The sequence below is a fragment of the Ornithorhynchus anatinus genome, chromosome 6 (assembly GCF_004115215.2).
Source record: "Ornithorhynchus anatinus isolate Pmale09 chromosome 6, mOrnAna1.pri.v4, whole genome shotgun sequence".
NCBI classification, from domain to species: domain Eukaryota; kingdom Metazoa; phylum Chordata; class Mammalia; order Monotremata; family Ornithorhynchidae; genus Ornithorhynchus; species Ornithorhynchus anatinus.
In genome coordinates this window covers 20,804,044-20,818,709 of record NC_041733.1, presented here as the reverse complement: position 1 = coordinate 20,818,709, position 14,666 = coordinate 20,804,044, and the positions used below count along the sequence as shown (strand labels likewise).

At 49.4% G+C, this 14,666-nt stretch overlaps 1 protein-coding gene and 1 long non-coding RNA gene across 2 annotated transcripts in view; one reads left to right on the top strand and one right to left on the bottom strand.

Moving 5' to 3' along the window:
* The window catches only part of FGD1 (FYVE, RhoGEF and PH domain containing 1), a 104,963-nt gene that overhangs the window by 66,516 nt on the left and 23,781 nt on the right, over positions 1-14,666 (bottom strand). The gene's annotated exons all lie outside the window — the stretch shown is intronic.
* Positions 8,004-8,592, top strand: LOC114812917. Its single transcript, XR_003760530.2, has 2 exons — positions 8,004-8,227; positions 8,465-8,592. It is a non-coding gene; the product is annotated as an uncharacterized LOC114812917 (long non-coding RNA).

The following is a 14,666-nucleotide window of genomic DNA, read 5'->3' as shown; positions in this document are numbered from 1 at the left end:
GCTAGTCCCGCCCACCCCTGTCCCTTGGAGTCAGAGAAGGACCAGAAGTGAAGCCAATATGGTGGTATTGCCTTCTGCCCTATCACTTGGCTTCACTTTTTAGGACTTCAGCGGGCAGCAGGCTGCCTAAGGGTGGCTCCTCTTGCCCATGTCCCAAAGCCCATGAGTGAGAGCCATTTGCCCACCTGGCCCTCCCTGGGCTGCCCTGGCAGACTAAAAGGTCCTCTGGCCCGGGACAGAGGTTGGGGCTCCAGACCTGCGGGGGCACGGGCACCCCACCAGACTAGACAAATGCTATAGCTGCCCACTCTCGGGCTAGAGCCGTGGTTAGAGCTGCTGCGCTGCAGTGCCAACCCAGCCCCATTGGCACAGCTGCGGTATCCAGCCCCAACAAGGCAGCAGTTCTGCGACTCCATGAGGCACCTGTACCGAAGTGACCCTGGGGTCCCCGTGCTGCCCCTGACGTGGACAAACAGCGCCTTCATCTCAAGCTTTGGATAACAGGTGGGGACCAGAAGGGCAGTTGTGGAGTAGGAGACACAGTAGGAAGGAGAAGTAAGAACATCATTAGTGAATACCTTTTCCTAGAATACCTGATTGCAAATTCCTTGTGGGCAGGGATTGTGTCTACCAACTCTCATTCATTCAATCATATTTACTAAGCTCTTACTGTGTGCAGAGCCCTGTAATAAGCATAATATTGCAACAAAGAGGGACACTCCCTGCCCACAACAAGCTCATAGTCTGCAGGCGGGGAGATAGGCATCAATACAAATAAACAGACATCAATATAAATAAATTACAGATATAGAAGTGCTGTACATAAGTATAAGTACATAAGTATTGTACTCTCCCCAGAGCTTAGTATAATGTTCTGCACACAGGAAGCACTCAATAAATACCACTGATTAATTGAAACCCTAATATTTAAGAATTTAGTATTTAGTAAATTCTTTACTAGTCTTCACATCCAAACATAGAGAAGCATCGTGCCTTAGTGGAAAGAGCACGGGCTTGGGAGTCAGAGGGCATGGGTTCTAATCCCGGCTCCTCTACTTGTCAGTTGTGTGACCTTGGGCAAGTCACTTGACTTCTCTGTCCCTCAGTTACCTCATCTGTAAAATGGGGATTAAGACTGTGAGACCCGTGTGGGACAACCTGATTACCTTATATTTACCCCAGAATTTAGAACAGTGCTTGGCACATGGTAAGCGCTTAACAAATACCATCATTCAATTCAACCCATTTTTCCTCTCCTTCTATAAACTGCACTCTCCCAAGCACTTAGTACAGTGTTTGGTCACATAGTAAGTGCACAAAAAATAACATTTAATAAAGTGCTTGGGGTCTGTTCCCCACGCTAGGCTGGAAGCTCGCTGAGGGCAGCTAATGTGCCTAACTCTATCGTGCTCGTCCAAGCCCTTATTAAAGTGTTCCCAGCACACAGTAGTTGCTCAATGAATGCCATATTAACTCTCATAATTCCCCAGAGTGGTCCTAGGACCACGGGCCTGGGAGTCGAAAGGAACTGACTTCTAATCCCGGTTCTGCCACTTGTCTGTTGTGTGACCTTGGGCAAGTCACGTTGCTTCTCTGTGCATCTGTAAAATGGGGGGGAAAACTGTGAGCCCCTTATGGGACAAGGGCTGTGTCCAACCCGATTTGCTCTTAGAACAGTGCCTGACTTCAGTGCCTGTAAGCACTTAAATACCACCACTTTTTTACACAGCTTTTGCATCTCCAAACAGGTGCGGGACTATTTCAAGTGGAATTAAATCTAGCAGTAAAAGAAGCAAAATAAAAAGGAGGAGGAAAAAAAAGGAGGCTGACAGGGAGGGAAACAAGAAGAGAAAGGTAAGAGGGCACTTGAGACTGCATCTCTTCTATTATGCTCTCCCAAGTGCTGCATTCAAGAAGCAGTCAATGAATTAATGTCCCCTCCCTTCTCTTCTTCCTACTCCTCAATTCTCATGTCTCAGTGAAGATACTGTCCTGCTTGAGTTGGTATCTGCAACTCTCACCTTCTGACCCTTTCCTTCTTCCTACTCTGGCATGTGGGCACATGTTTGCGCATGTTTAGAGGCTTCCTTGACCAGGCTCTCATTTCCTCTTCTCCCACTCCCTTCGGCTATGCCCTTGAACTTGGATTTGCACCCCTTATTCACCCTTCCCTCAGCCCCACAGCACTTCTGTACCCATTCATAATTTACATTAATGTCTATCTCTCCTTCTAGACCGTGTATGCCCTTGTGGGCAGGGAATGTGTCAACCAACTCTGTTATATTGTACTCTCCCAAGTGCTTAGTACAGTGCTCTGCAAAAAATAAGTGTTCAGTAAATACAACTGATCAACTGATTGATGTTTCAAAGACGAAATTCCCTGGCACGAGCCGCTTTCTTGTAGCTTTTGTGCATTCTTCCCCCTTTCCCCTTCCTATCCCGGTACACACTGCTTACAAAAAATATTTATTTACTGATGATAATAATAATAATAAATGTGGAATCTGTCGAGTACTTTTTATGTGCCAAGCACTGTACTAAGCTCCGGGGTAGATACAAAATCATCACACAGGAAATTTCTTCCTCAAAAGCCATGTGTAGGGGAGAATTATGGGGTAGATGCAATTATGCAAGTAAATTAGGTCAAAACTGATTGACTGATTCAGCCCCCTAACTTCTTTTGCAACCGGCTTCTGTAAATTGGGTTCGAGTAAGGCAAGTTCCAGCTCCCTCCACCCCTTAGAAGATTAGTTTTAGGAGAGGGAATTATTCCCTCTGGTCTCCCTTCTGCTAGACATCCTAACATCCAACCACTTCTAATGTTAGGAGAAGTGGACAATGGTACCCACATGTGGGAGTGGACCTCCATATGATGGTGCCTGGCAGGATCCTGTCAAAACTGGAGCGGCAGGGGAAGGGTGTCTCGACCGATCAGCCAATCGCTTCCAGTCATCATCCAGAATCCATCTGTCACTGGTAAATATTGAGCCCCTGCTGTGTACAGAGCACTGTACTAACTGCTTGGTAAGGTCCACTAGAGCCAGTAGATATGATCCCTGTCTTCAGGAACCTTATAGTCTAGCAGGAGAGACAGACTGTAAAATAAATCACAGATAGGAAGGAAAATTACAGGTGGATGGGGGCGAGGGGGAGAGAAGGCTAGAGGGTTAAATGGAGGTCAGGGTTGAAGCTCAGTGACAGGCAAGCCGATGAATACACTCATTCACACCCCTTCCCAGACCTGGGCGCAAGTCACTGCAGGCCCATCCCTCTGCCCACATTCTACGACTGATCTCCAACTCCCTGCCTAATGTGGCACCATCAGTTCAATCACTCACAGCCCTCACGATACCAATTAGACTATCTATCATATGACGTCCCAAACCCAGTGCCAGACCTACGTTCATCCACCCAATAACATCCCTGGGCTCCTGAGTCATCCATTTTATCTATCCACCCCAAAACAAGCTATTCACTAACAACGTGTGAACAACACCTCCGCCTGTTGTCCAGGCAGTGGGTGTGGTTTTATCTCCCTTCCGAGTGACCTGAATTAATACATTTCTTTCCCTAGCAAAGATCTGGCAAACACCTTTCACTTCTATTTGGTTCTTCTTTCTCACTCCCCCATCCTTTTGTACTTTAGCTGAAAGACACAGGTGGGGCGGGGAAGTGAGAAGTGATACACGACCTGCCTCACACCAATGTAGTCAGACGGGCCAGGAATGCATGTCAGAAATTAGATAAGGGGCCCGATCCTGTCCAAGCCATCAGAGGCAACCTAAGGTCAGGGGGAAATATGTGACACCTTCCTGGAGTGGCTGATAACGGAAAGAATGAAGAGGGGGGCAATGGCCTGGAGATGCCACCTCCCTTCTGGCCCCATGGATTATTATTATCACTATCATTATTCATATTTACAGCAGTAGTATTAGTTAAGCACACACTACGTGCCAAGCACTGTACTAAACCCTGGGGTAGACACAAGATAATCGAGTCGGATACAGTCCCTGCCTCGCAAGGGGTCACAGTCTAAACAGGAGGGAGAACAGGCATTGAATCTCCATTTTAAAGATGAAGAAACTGAGGCACAGAGAAGTTCAGTGACTTTCCCACAGTCACAGCAGGCTAGTGGCAGATCTGGGATTAGAACCCAGGTCCTCTGACTTCCAGGCCTGTGTTCTTTCCACTAGGCCATGCTGCTCATTTCCTGATGGTGCCTTTGGCACAAAGTGAGAAAAGCAGGCAACTCTGGGGAGCTGACCAGTACTATGAAAGAGGGGAAAGGCCCTTCTTAGGTGAGCAAGTCATGGGAAAAGCCGGGGACTCCAAGTCAGGCCACCTAGATTCCAGTTTCAGCTCTGTCACTGCCCTGCTAGGTGCAATCAATCAACCAGTGGGGATTACCATGCGCAGAGCACTGTACTATTAGCTTGGGAGAGCACAATACTACACAGTTGATATAGACAATCCCTTCCCACAAGGAATTTACAGACTAGAAGTTCTGTGAAATGTGGCGAGCTACGAGTTCCATCTCCCCCTGTGAGTCCCACGAGCAATGAGGACTATGTCCCATGTGATTATCCTGTATCAACCCTAGTGTTTGGCCAATCATAATAATGTTGGTATTTGTTAAGCGCTTACTATGTGCAGATAAGTGTTCACACCACAGTTCTTACCTTCATAAATCTCAAAGGTCCAGACTACTCCCATCCCTACCACTGGAAAAGGATGCTGCAGCAAGGTAGGCCATTTACAACCTGAGGAGGAGAGTTTGTCTCTGACTGTGTTAAGAGGCGTTTTGGGCTGTGGGGAGGGGTTTCAGTAGATTCAACTGCATTCTGTGGGCTCTGGGTCAAAGGGCAGTGTTAGGGGAGCTCAGGTACTGGGCAGATGCCAGCTCAAATTAGAAAAATAGTTCTACTACATTGGCTGCTCCAAGGACGTTTCTTTCAGCAGGCCCAGAGGAGGTTGGGAGAGTATATACTGCGACATATGGAACGGATTAAGCACCAGAGAGAGGCCACAGCACAGGAGGAAAAAAAGGGAAAAAAGGAGGGGAAAGGAAAAAAAAAACCCCAAGGCGTGGGCGATGCATAGAAGTGTCTCAAAAAACAGAGTCTGGCATTTCTAGCTCCTCCCTCTCTGCCGGGTAAAGGTTGGACAGAATGGGTTTGATTTAACCCTTTCTGCTTCTCAGTTTACTAACGTCTAACTGGGACAGAAGGCAGGTCTCAGAACAGAGATGTTTGTCGCCTGGGGGGTTGGCTGGAAATCCAATGGATTTAATGGGTTTGGATGGGTCAAGATGTATAAATCGAAAAAGAACAGGCTTCCACGGTAGGGCAGCCCTGTGGATAAGTATATGGAACCAAGGATCACGAGAGCCAGCTTCTAGGCTCAGCTCTGCCACTAGCCTGCTGTGTGTGACCGTGGGCACGTCAATTAATTTCACTGTACTCCAATTTTCTCATCTGTAAAATGGGGCTAAGATACCAGTTCTTCATTCCTCTTAGATAGCGAGCCCCTTTGTGAGAAAAGAACTGTATTTGATCTGATCCTCTTGTACTTGTCCCGGTGCTGAGGCATATAGTGGGTGCTTAATAAGTTTCGTCATTATGATGGCACTATGCCAAGGGAAAGCCCTGCTTACTGTGCTAACCTTCTGGTGAAGTAAGACCCTGACTAATTGCTCATGGCACCAGCACTTCTCCAAAAGCTGCCTATTTACCTTGGGCCTCGAGGAGTTCCCCATTTCATAAGGCAAAATTTCCAGCTTCCAATTTTGGTGAGAGTCAATCCCACTCTCTTGGGTGCCATATATGTCTATCACTGCCCTCCCTTCACTCCACCTCACCCTCAGGCTTTCATAATTCATTTTTGGGGAAGGTGGTTCCTAGAATCCAAACTAGTTGCTTCAGCTTTAAACGCACGCACATGCACACAGACACACACAAAAAATTACTTTGGGTATCTGGGGAGAAACTCCGTCCTGCCTCGGAGTGTTTTAGTTAAGTCACTTTCTTCCCTCCCTCTTCAGCCCTCCCACCCCAAATGGTATTTCCTACTGGTGTCTGTTGAGCTGGAACAATGCATTCCCGGCTAACCACACAGAGTTTCTATACATGGAGGAGAGGAGGGAGGTGAGCAGGGAGGCAGGGGGAGCCGTCTGGCCTGTCAAAGTGTCTTGCCTCTCTCTAAACAGTCTCCTTAGCCTTCTGCAGACACTGCCAATGTCCTCCATTTCCCACTTTCCCTAACAGTCTCTTCCCACACTGTCTGCTCCCTCCACCCCTGCAATTAGCTCCCTGGAAGAGTTTGAGGCCTTGTTTTCTGACTCCAGGCTCGGGTCCCGTGTCCCTAGTCCCATGGGGTTGGGGAGATCAGTTAGCCGAAAAGGGGGAGGGACATACACAAGTTCGGGGCCTCCAGACCCGGCAGCAGGCAAAGGCTTTTATACAAACCCAGCCTGGAATCCCGAGTGTTGTAAATCACTGCCCTTCCCTTCACTGCCAGGATGCCCTTTCCCAGGCAGAAACATGTAGAGCCAAAGAAGTTTCCCAACACTCCCCATCCTCGGGGAAAGGGCCCAAACCTGTCTGACCTATAGGGAGCGGCGGCCGTGGCAGCAGCCGAGCGTCAGCAGCCAGGAAGACCGGGTTCTCCTTCTAGGTCTGCTCGGAAAGGAAGGCAATGACCCCTTCATCGGGCCTCTGCTCCATCAGACCTCTGCCACCTGCTCCCTTCCAAAGGGGGAGGATGAGTCAGAGCCAGAGCCTGATTCTTCCAGTGAGAGAGGAAAGAAAGGTTAAGGAGGCCCTTTCAAGCATTGAGGTCTCTTTGGTCCCATAAGTAACCCTTTAAGAGGTCTTCAGACCAGGAAGAGCTCAGTACAGATGGCTGTTACCAGACCAGGGTGGCAAAAGCCAAGTCCACCCCAACCCTCTGGGCAGCTCCATGAGGCAGGGATGCCTACAGCTTGGTGATACTGTCTGTGGGGCTTCAGGAAGCACCAGCTTATCTCCAAACCCCAAAACACAGAGGCTCACTGGGCCGCAGCCAAATAAAACTGAATTTCAGCGCTACGGCAGAACCCTGGGTGGTGATCAACTGCTCTCCTCTGGTCATCAGTATTTACTGAGTGTCTATATGTGCAGGGTACGACACCGGGGCCATGGGACATTTCAATAAAACAGACAACCATCCCTGTCCTCGAGGAACTTCCAATCTAACTGGGACATGACATCAGAAAGGAGTTCTTAACGGCTCCCTCCACCCTCTCAGTCGCTTCCTGTGGAGGACGCGATTAAATCTTCAGTCAGGAAAGTCAATCGCTGAGAAGAATGGTCTGAGTACAGCCCTCTTTCCCCAGAGCTCTACTTCTCTGCTCAGGGAAAATTATCCTGTCCCTCCCTGAAGAGGAGTGAGCTCTAGGCACTAAACCTCTTTTAATGTTGGTATTTGTTAAGCGCTTACTATGTGCCGAGCACTGTTCTAAGCGCTGGGGTAGACATAGGGGAATCAGGTTGTCCCACGTGGGGCTCACAGTCTTAATCCCCATTTTACAGATGAGGGAACTGAGGCACAGAGAAGTTAAGTGACTTGCCCACAGTCACACAGCTGTGTGTAACCTCTTTTGAAGTTAGGTGGACAGGGTGAGTGAAAACTGCAAAGCCAGGTCCATCGGACCCTCTGAAGAAGCAGTAGGGAAGAGCAGGTCTATAGAAAGCCATGAGTTTAAGGACTGGGAAGACTGAACATGTCTCCCAAGTGCTTAGTACAGTGCTCTGCACACAGTAAGCACTCAAAAAATACCACTGATTGAACAAGGGTTCCTAGGAAGCTCTCCCTGGGGCCCCTGAAAGAGAGTCCAGTGGTTAGGGACTGCAGTGGCTCAGACACTTTTATACCTTTATGCTTGTCTGATGCCTCCCTTACAAGCAGAAGTCCATCTGTACCCAATAGAACCTAAAAATCCCAGCAGCACTTGCCCTTCTAACTGCCTGAGAGCTCTCTACTGGGCAGCCATCTTAGAAGAACCGGCAAAAAGGCACAAACTGCCAAAGGATAGTGGCCAGTCTGCACCTACGACCTGGCACCAAAATGTGGGCGCAAGTGAGAAGGGACAAGGTCTGAGGTGCTGGACTCCACAATAAGTTTCAAAACCAAAACAGGCGGTGTGGACCTCAACCTGGCCCCTTCTGGAGTTTGAACGGGGGAAGGTCAGGTAATCTCTGAGAAGGCAAAAGCCACCCAACTGAAAACCAGGGCTTTCCAAGGTCGCTGGGGCAGGGAAGGATGGCTCTTAGAAATTGTGTAGGAGGAAGGATGAAACTGGGTGTTTACTGGTCCATAACTCACAAACCATGTGTCTGATTCTACAGAAAAGTTCACGTCTGGCCAGAGATTAAGCAAGAGAACCAGGTCAACTGAGAAAGGCAGGTTTGTTGTTTATTTTTTGTAGGAGAAATCACAAGAAAGGGGCATGGAAAAGTAAGCAAAAGAATCAATCTCAAACGGAAAGCTTCCCGAGGCCCTGGAAATAAAGACATTCAGCAACCTCCAGAACAACCCGGAGAGCGAGAAGTCTAAGTTGATGCAAGCTCGTTTTTTCCCCAGAAGGGCACTGTGTGGGGGATAGGGGGAGGAGGAGGAGGAAGGGGGGTGGGGGGAGAATATGACCCCTATTCTACCAGACAGTGACACAATCACACAAACATCCTGTAAGTAAATACAGTAAAAAAGTCTCCAGCCCAGCTCAAGAACTGATACAAAATGGGTGCCTGTTTGCCCAACCGCCTTCAACCCAACACAAACACCCCTCCTTAGTGATCAATTCCCATTGGTTGCTGGGACATCAGGGGCAAAAATGAACCCCCAAATTTGAAATTAATAAAGTTCTCCAGCAGGCTGCCTGCCGGAGGATTACTTTTGCCTGAAAGCCAAAACCCCTCTCCCATCTCCATCCTCTGGGCCAGTTGCTCACTGAGGAGATTCTGGAAGGAAGCTTCTCTGTCTAGTCCAATTTCCAAATCCAGGAAGGAGAGTTCTACTCCAAGCTCCTTCTATGACCTGGGAAGTTGGCAGTCTGGGTGAAGAGCTAGCACAGCTGGGCAGGATAAACCAGCACAGTACCTTCCTAGATAAGAAACCATGCAAGGGCAAGTGTGAGTTCAGGAGTGTTCCCAGATCCAGGAAAATGTGAGTTAATTACGGTTTTCCCTCGGAGAACATTTGGGGCCGAGTGGCCAGTATCGTCTTGGGGTAGCCCTGCACACCCCCAGCTAGCCTCCCTGAGAGAACAATTTACATTTCTTGGCAGAGCCAAGCTGGGTCCCATGCTACTCCTGCCCCTTTTCCTCTTCAAACTACTAACAGAGAGCTCCGGCAACCCCACCTCCCCTCTGAAGAGAACTGGCAAGATGGAAGGTCCACCAGAGGCCTTGAGCACTACAACAGATTGGAAAGGGGACTGGGAATGTGTAAGGGGGGGAAGGGAATCTACCTTGGGACAAGGAGAACGGATGAAAGCAAGCCTTCATTTCCAAAATGAGGCCACATCATCTGGTGGAAAGACCACGGGATTCATTCCGACACTGTTTACCTCCCTTGTCCCCTTCCCTTCTCAGACAGATGTGGTGCCAAATTATTCTGTTATGACACAAGCTGATGCTTATTTTTTAAGGGAATAAACAGCCTGAGATGGTGTAAGAAGGAAATGTTAAACATTGATGGCAGAGAAATGTCATAACGAGCCTCTGTATACTTATGAACATTTCAGGAACCTATGTAGGAATATTCTGAATATTTGGGACTATTTTTAGGAATTTCTTATATTTGCAAATCCACCTCATCCAGAAAGTCTTCTCAGGCTATTTTTGAAAGAGATGGTGAGTGTCCCCAAGCCCCTTTTGTCTAAATGTGAAACCTCATCCCTGCTTCACTCCCTACCCCACAAAATGGAATTAAAGATGATCCTTCTTTATGTATTTGGACAAGTGTTTTCAGTTGTTTTAGATCAGTCAGTCATATTTATTGTGTACAGAGCACTGTACTAAGCACTTAGATCCAGTCTTGGGACAGGGATTATGTTTAACTCACTTTGAACAACTCCTAGAATCAATCAATCAGTAGTATTTATTGAGCATCTACCAGGCATGGCCCTGTACTAAGCACCTGGGAGAGTACAATAGAAGTAAAAAGACACGGTTCCTGCCCTCGAGGAGTTTACAGTCTAATCAACAGAACCACAAGTACAGAAGCACTTAATCACTGATGAGGTTGAATTCCCCTCTAAACTGTAAGCTCCTTGTGGACAGGAAACATTCCTATCAACTCTGTTATACTGTATTCTCCCCAGTGCTTAGTATAGTGCTCTGCACACAGTAAGCGCTCAAGAAATAAGATTGCTTACTTTTTTTCTGGAGCGAATCAATCAAAAAGCCTGTGAGGACAAATAAGGTATTTCAAACTCAGGGAAAGGGGCATGATCAGTAACTTTTTTGGAAGAAAAATTAATGGGAGAAAAAGAGGATCACTAAGAACCTCTCAGAAGAAGTTTCTTAAATCAATCAATTGTATTTTGCATGCTTACTATGTGCAGAACATTGTACTAAGAGCTTGGAAGAGTACAATTCAACAGAATTTGCAGACATTCCCTACCCATAACGAGCCTACTCCTGCAGGATTTAGTCCCCAGATGAAATGGGTGGAATGGGGGCTCATTTCTCACAAATCTGTTTAACTGCCCTTTCCCCAGGGTTCACAGCAGGACTGCCAAACTTTTAACAACTAGAAAACAAACAGGAATGTATGGCTACCTTAAGCAATATTCCCTGTGCTGATGCTGTTTTCATATGCTGATATAAGCCACGTGCAAGCTTCTAGGGAGCAGGAAACCTTAGAGGGGTCTGTTTGGAACGGGACCTAGCGCAGTCTGGACACCTTGGAGATATTTAAGGAAGAGCAACAGAGAGGTCAGTCAAGTTGAAAGGATTCAGGGGGACAGTGAAAACTCTTCACACGGGAACCGAGAAGATTATGAGAGCCTGCTGACTTCACTCTGGCCTCGGCTGGGCGCAGAAGCCAAGATCTGGAGATAATGCAGCTGTTATCTAACAAAGAGAAAACCCTGTTCGATGATGAGGCCCAGGCATACTTCCATGGCCGTGGGGATAGGCAGACTTCCTTCCCATCCGGGGTAATGTTTGGAGCTCGGCTTCCCTGCTGGGTACCTTTGATTCTGCAGCATACGCTGGAGGAAAGGTGCAGGAACGGATGGTTTTTAGGTCGAGGCAATGGAAGAAATTACTTTGCAACTTTTGCCTCCAGACCCATGGTGTCTGTCTGTCTGTCTCTCTCTGCAGTAGCCTCAACTGGGAGAAGAGGGGGATCTGTTATTGGCAATGACCCCAATATCATCTTGTACGCATTTAACCTTTTCAATGAAGGAAGTGTAGGAGCCTTAAATAAGGAGCTTTACTTCTCAATAAGTAGGCATCTGCTGTCGCTGCCTCATTTATCACCCAGTTGGCACAGCCAATTCATAAGATGCTAATTCCCTTGTACCATACTCTCCCAAGAGCTTAGTACGGTGCTCTGCACTTAGTAAACACTCAATAAACCCCAGGGATTAATAGGAGCCCCTTCATGGTAGCCAAGGGGGCCAACTGGGCAATAGTCCCCACGGACTTGGGATGGAAGGGATGGAGACACTAGCTTCACTCCTGCAGGTTATTGGCCATGTTGGGCAGCCACAGATATCAATATGTCGGCTCCCCATCTTGGACCCTGGCAACAGGAAGGGCTCACCAGCCTGGTCCCAGGATCTGTGGGGGTTTCCGTCATCCTCGCTTGGTTGTGGGGCCAGGCCAGAGTGCCACCTCATCCCCAGGCCTGGCAACTGTGAGGTGGGCCAACCAGGGCCGCCGAATGCCCTCCCAACCCAGCCTGCCGCCCCCACACTGTGGAGGGTGCTGGCACTGCCAACATGTGAGACGCAGTCAAGCATGAGCTCCGATGTAACCGGCCCGACCCGGCACTACTGTGGCCAAGCACGAGCTTAGACGTCACCGGCCCGCTCCGAGCACTACCGCGGCCAAGCACGAGCTCTGACGTAACCGGGCTGCCCCAAGCACTACCGTGGCAAAGAGGGAGCTCCAACGTGCCCAGCTCCCGACTGAGCACTGCTGCAGGCAAACAAGAGCTCTGACGTAACTGGACCGCCCAGAGCACTGTCGTAGACAAACACGAGTCCCAGTGTAAGCAGCCCGCCCCGGGCACTGCAAGGCCAAGCCCCAACATAACCAGCCCACCCTGAGCACTGGCAACACAGGGCAGCTCACCCCGGCAAGTGCAAGGACAGTTTCCAGCATGGCCTTGATGCCCAGTAAATGCGATCTAAGCAGCAGCGGCCACTTGGGAGGAGGTGGAGTCAGTGACAACACAGCCTGAAGAGTAAATGGATTAACTGAGCCCTTAACATGTACAGAGCTCTGTTCTAGTCACGTGCCCTAGTAAAACGTATATAGATTTAGGAGTCATATCATCCCATCTCTGCCACTGGCCTTCTGTGTGACCCAAGGCAAGTCATTTTTTAACCTCCATGTGCCTCAGTTTCCTCATCTGTATAATGGTGATAAAACACCTGGTCTTGAATGTGAGCCTTGTGTGGGAAAGGTACTGTTCTCACCTGATGCTTGGCACCAAGTAAGCACTAAATGCAGTTATTTTTATCGTAATTATTACTTGGAAGAGTACTATAGCAGAAACAATTTCAAACATCCTGTTACCACCCTCTCTCACCCTCAATTTTCCATTCCTCCTCTTCCTCTATCTCTTTTCCTTGTCCATTACTCCTCCTCTCTCTTTTCTTCTTCACCCACCACTTCTCCCCCCCCCCCTTTTTTTAAACTTCTCTTTTCTTCTGTCCCAATTTTTTGGCTCTCTTTACCTTCCTCACCCCCCTAATGCCCCATTCCAAATTTATCCCCATCCTTGCATGAAAAGTTGGCTCCCCTGAGCCAAATGCCCTCTTCCTGGAGTAGCTGAAGGACTTCGAGAGAGATGCACCGAGCCCCTGAGGAATCAGTTGGGAGACAGAGGCAGCACAGCCTAGTGGCAAGAGTAAGGCCTTGGGAGACAGATCATGGGTTCTAATCCTGGCTCCGCCACTTTTCTGCTGTGTGACCTTGGGCAAGCTACTTAACTTTTCTGTGCCTCAGTTACCTCATCTGTAAAAATGGGGATTAAGTCTGCGAGCCCCACGTGGGACAACCTGATTACCTTGTATCTACCCCAGCGCTTAGTACAGTGCTTGGCACATAGTAAGCACTTGATAAATACCATTATTATTATTATAGAAGTAATTGCAAGAATTGCCAGGGAAAAACCAGAGTGGCATGAGAGGAAAAGTTTTTTTGGGGGGAGGGTATGGTGAGGGAAAGTTGACCTAGAGGCCTGACCCAGTTACACATCTCACTCAAAGCCCTTGCCCCACCCGGCCACACTGGGAAGGACCCTGACTTGTGAGGAGGGAAGTGGTCCTGAAGGGCTGTACGGCCGAACGGCGGCTCTAGGCCAGAGGTCACCCATCTGGACACAGCTGGGAGCGCAGAGAGCCGCGAGGCTTGGAGTCTCGCTTGGCTCCCACTGGGATGGTCCCAGAAGGCTATGATTAAGCATCTAAACAAAAGTTTGTTCTGGTTCCCGAGAGACTGGCAGCAAATCGTGGAAGGATCACTGCCCTCCGGCCCCGGCCAGACAAAAGCCCAATTCAGAGTGGGAGAACAATCGGGCCCTTTGCCATGCCAGGCAGAGAAGCGGGCATCGCTCCGTGCCGCAGAGGGACTCCCGCTCTCTGGGGCACAGCCCGGTAGGAGCCTGCCACTCTTTCAGTCTTCCCATGCCTCCGATCTCCGGACACTGCCACAATGATGCTCTGCGGGGAAGCCGGCTATTTCTGGGACTGGCTCCTGGACGTTCTTACAAAAGGCAACCTGGCAAGCCGGGCTGGAGGAAGGTGGGTGGGGGACACGAGGACACTGGCATGGGCCTTGCAACACACAGGCCCCGCAGAGGTCTCTCAGACCACCCCCTCCCCGCCCCAAGCCTTTCTGCCGCCGGCTCTGGGCCACTGCAGCTCCAGCAGCCTACTCTGGCTGAGATGGCAGTACCGCCCTGGGGAAAGAGGGTAGTGGGGACGAAACCCCAGCCCAGGATGATGGGAGGCCTCCGATGTTGCTAGCTCCGGGCCACCACGGTCACTTCTGGAGTCTGTGCTGGGTTCGGGAAGCCTGCTGGGAAACAGCCCCAACCAGGGGAAGAACCAGGGTCGGTGGGCAGCGGTGGTGACTCTACACCTCAGCGGGCTGTGCCGGTCTCCAGCCCGAGGCCACTGCCAGCACACAGCGGGATCTCCAACCCCAAGCTGCAGTGAACTCGGGAGGTAATAGCCAGGAGCCGAAGGTGTGCGTGTCGGGGAGTCAGGCTCACAGCACCCCAGGAAGGAGGTGGGGATGCTGCCCTTCCCCACACTCCAGCCCGCTATGCCTGGAACCCCCCCACCACAAAACAGATCTCCCTGCCTCTGCACCCTGATCACAAAAGGATAGAACTTTTATCTTACAAGTTTGGGCTCAGAAAGAGTATTTCAGAGGCCTCTTATT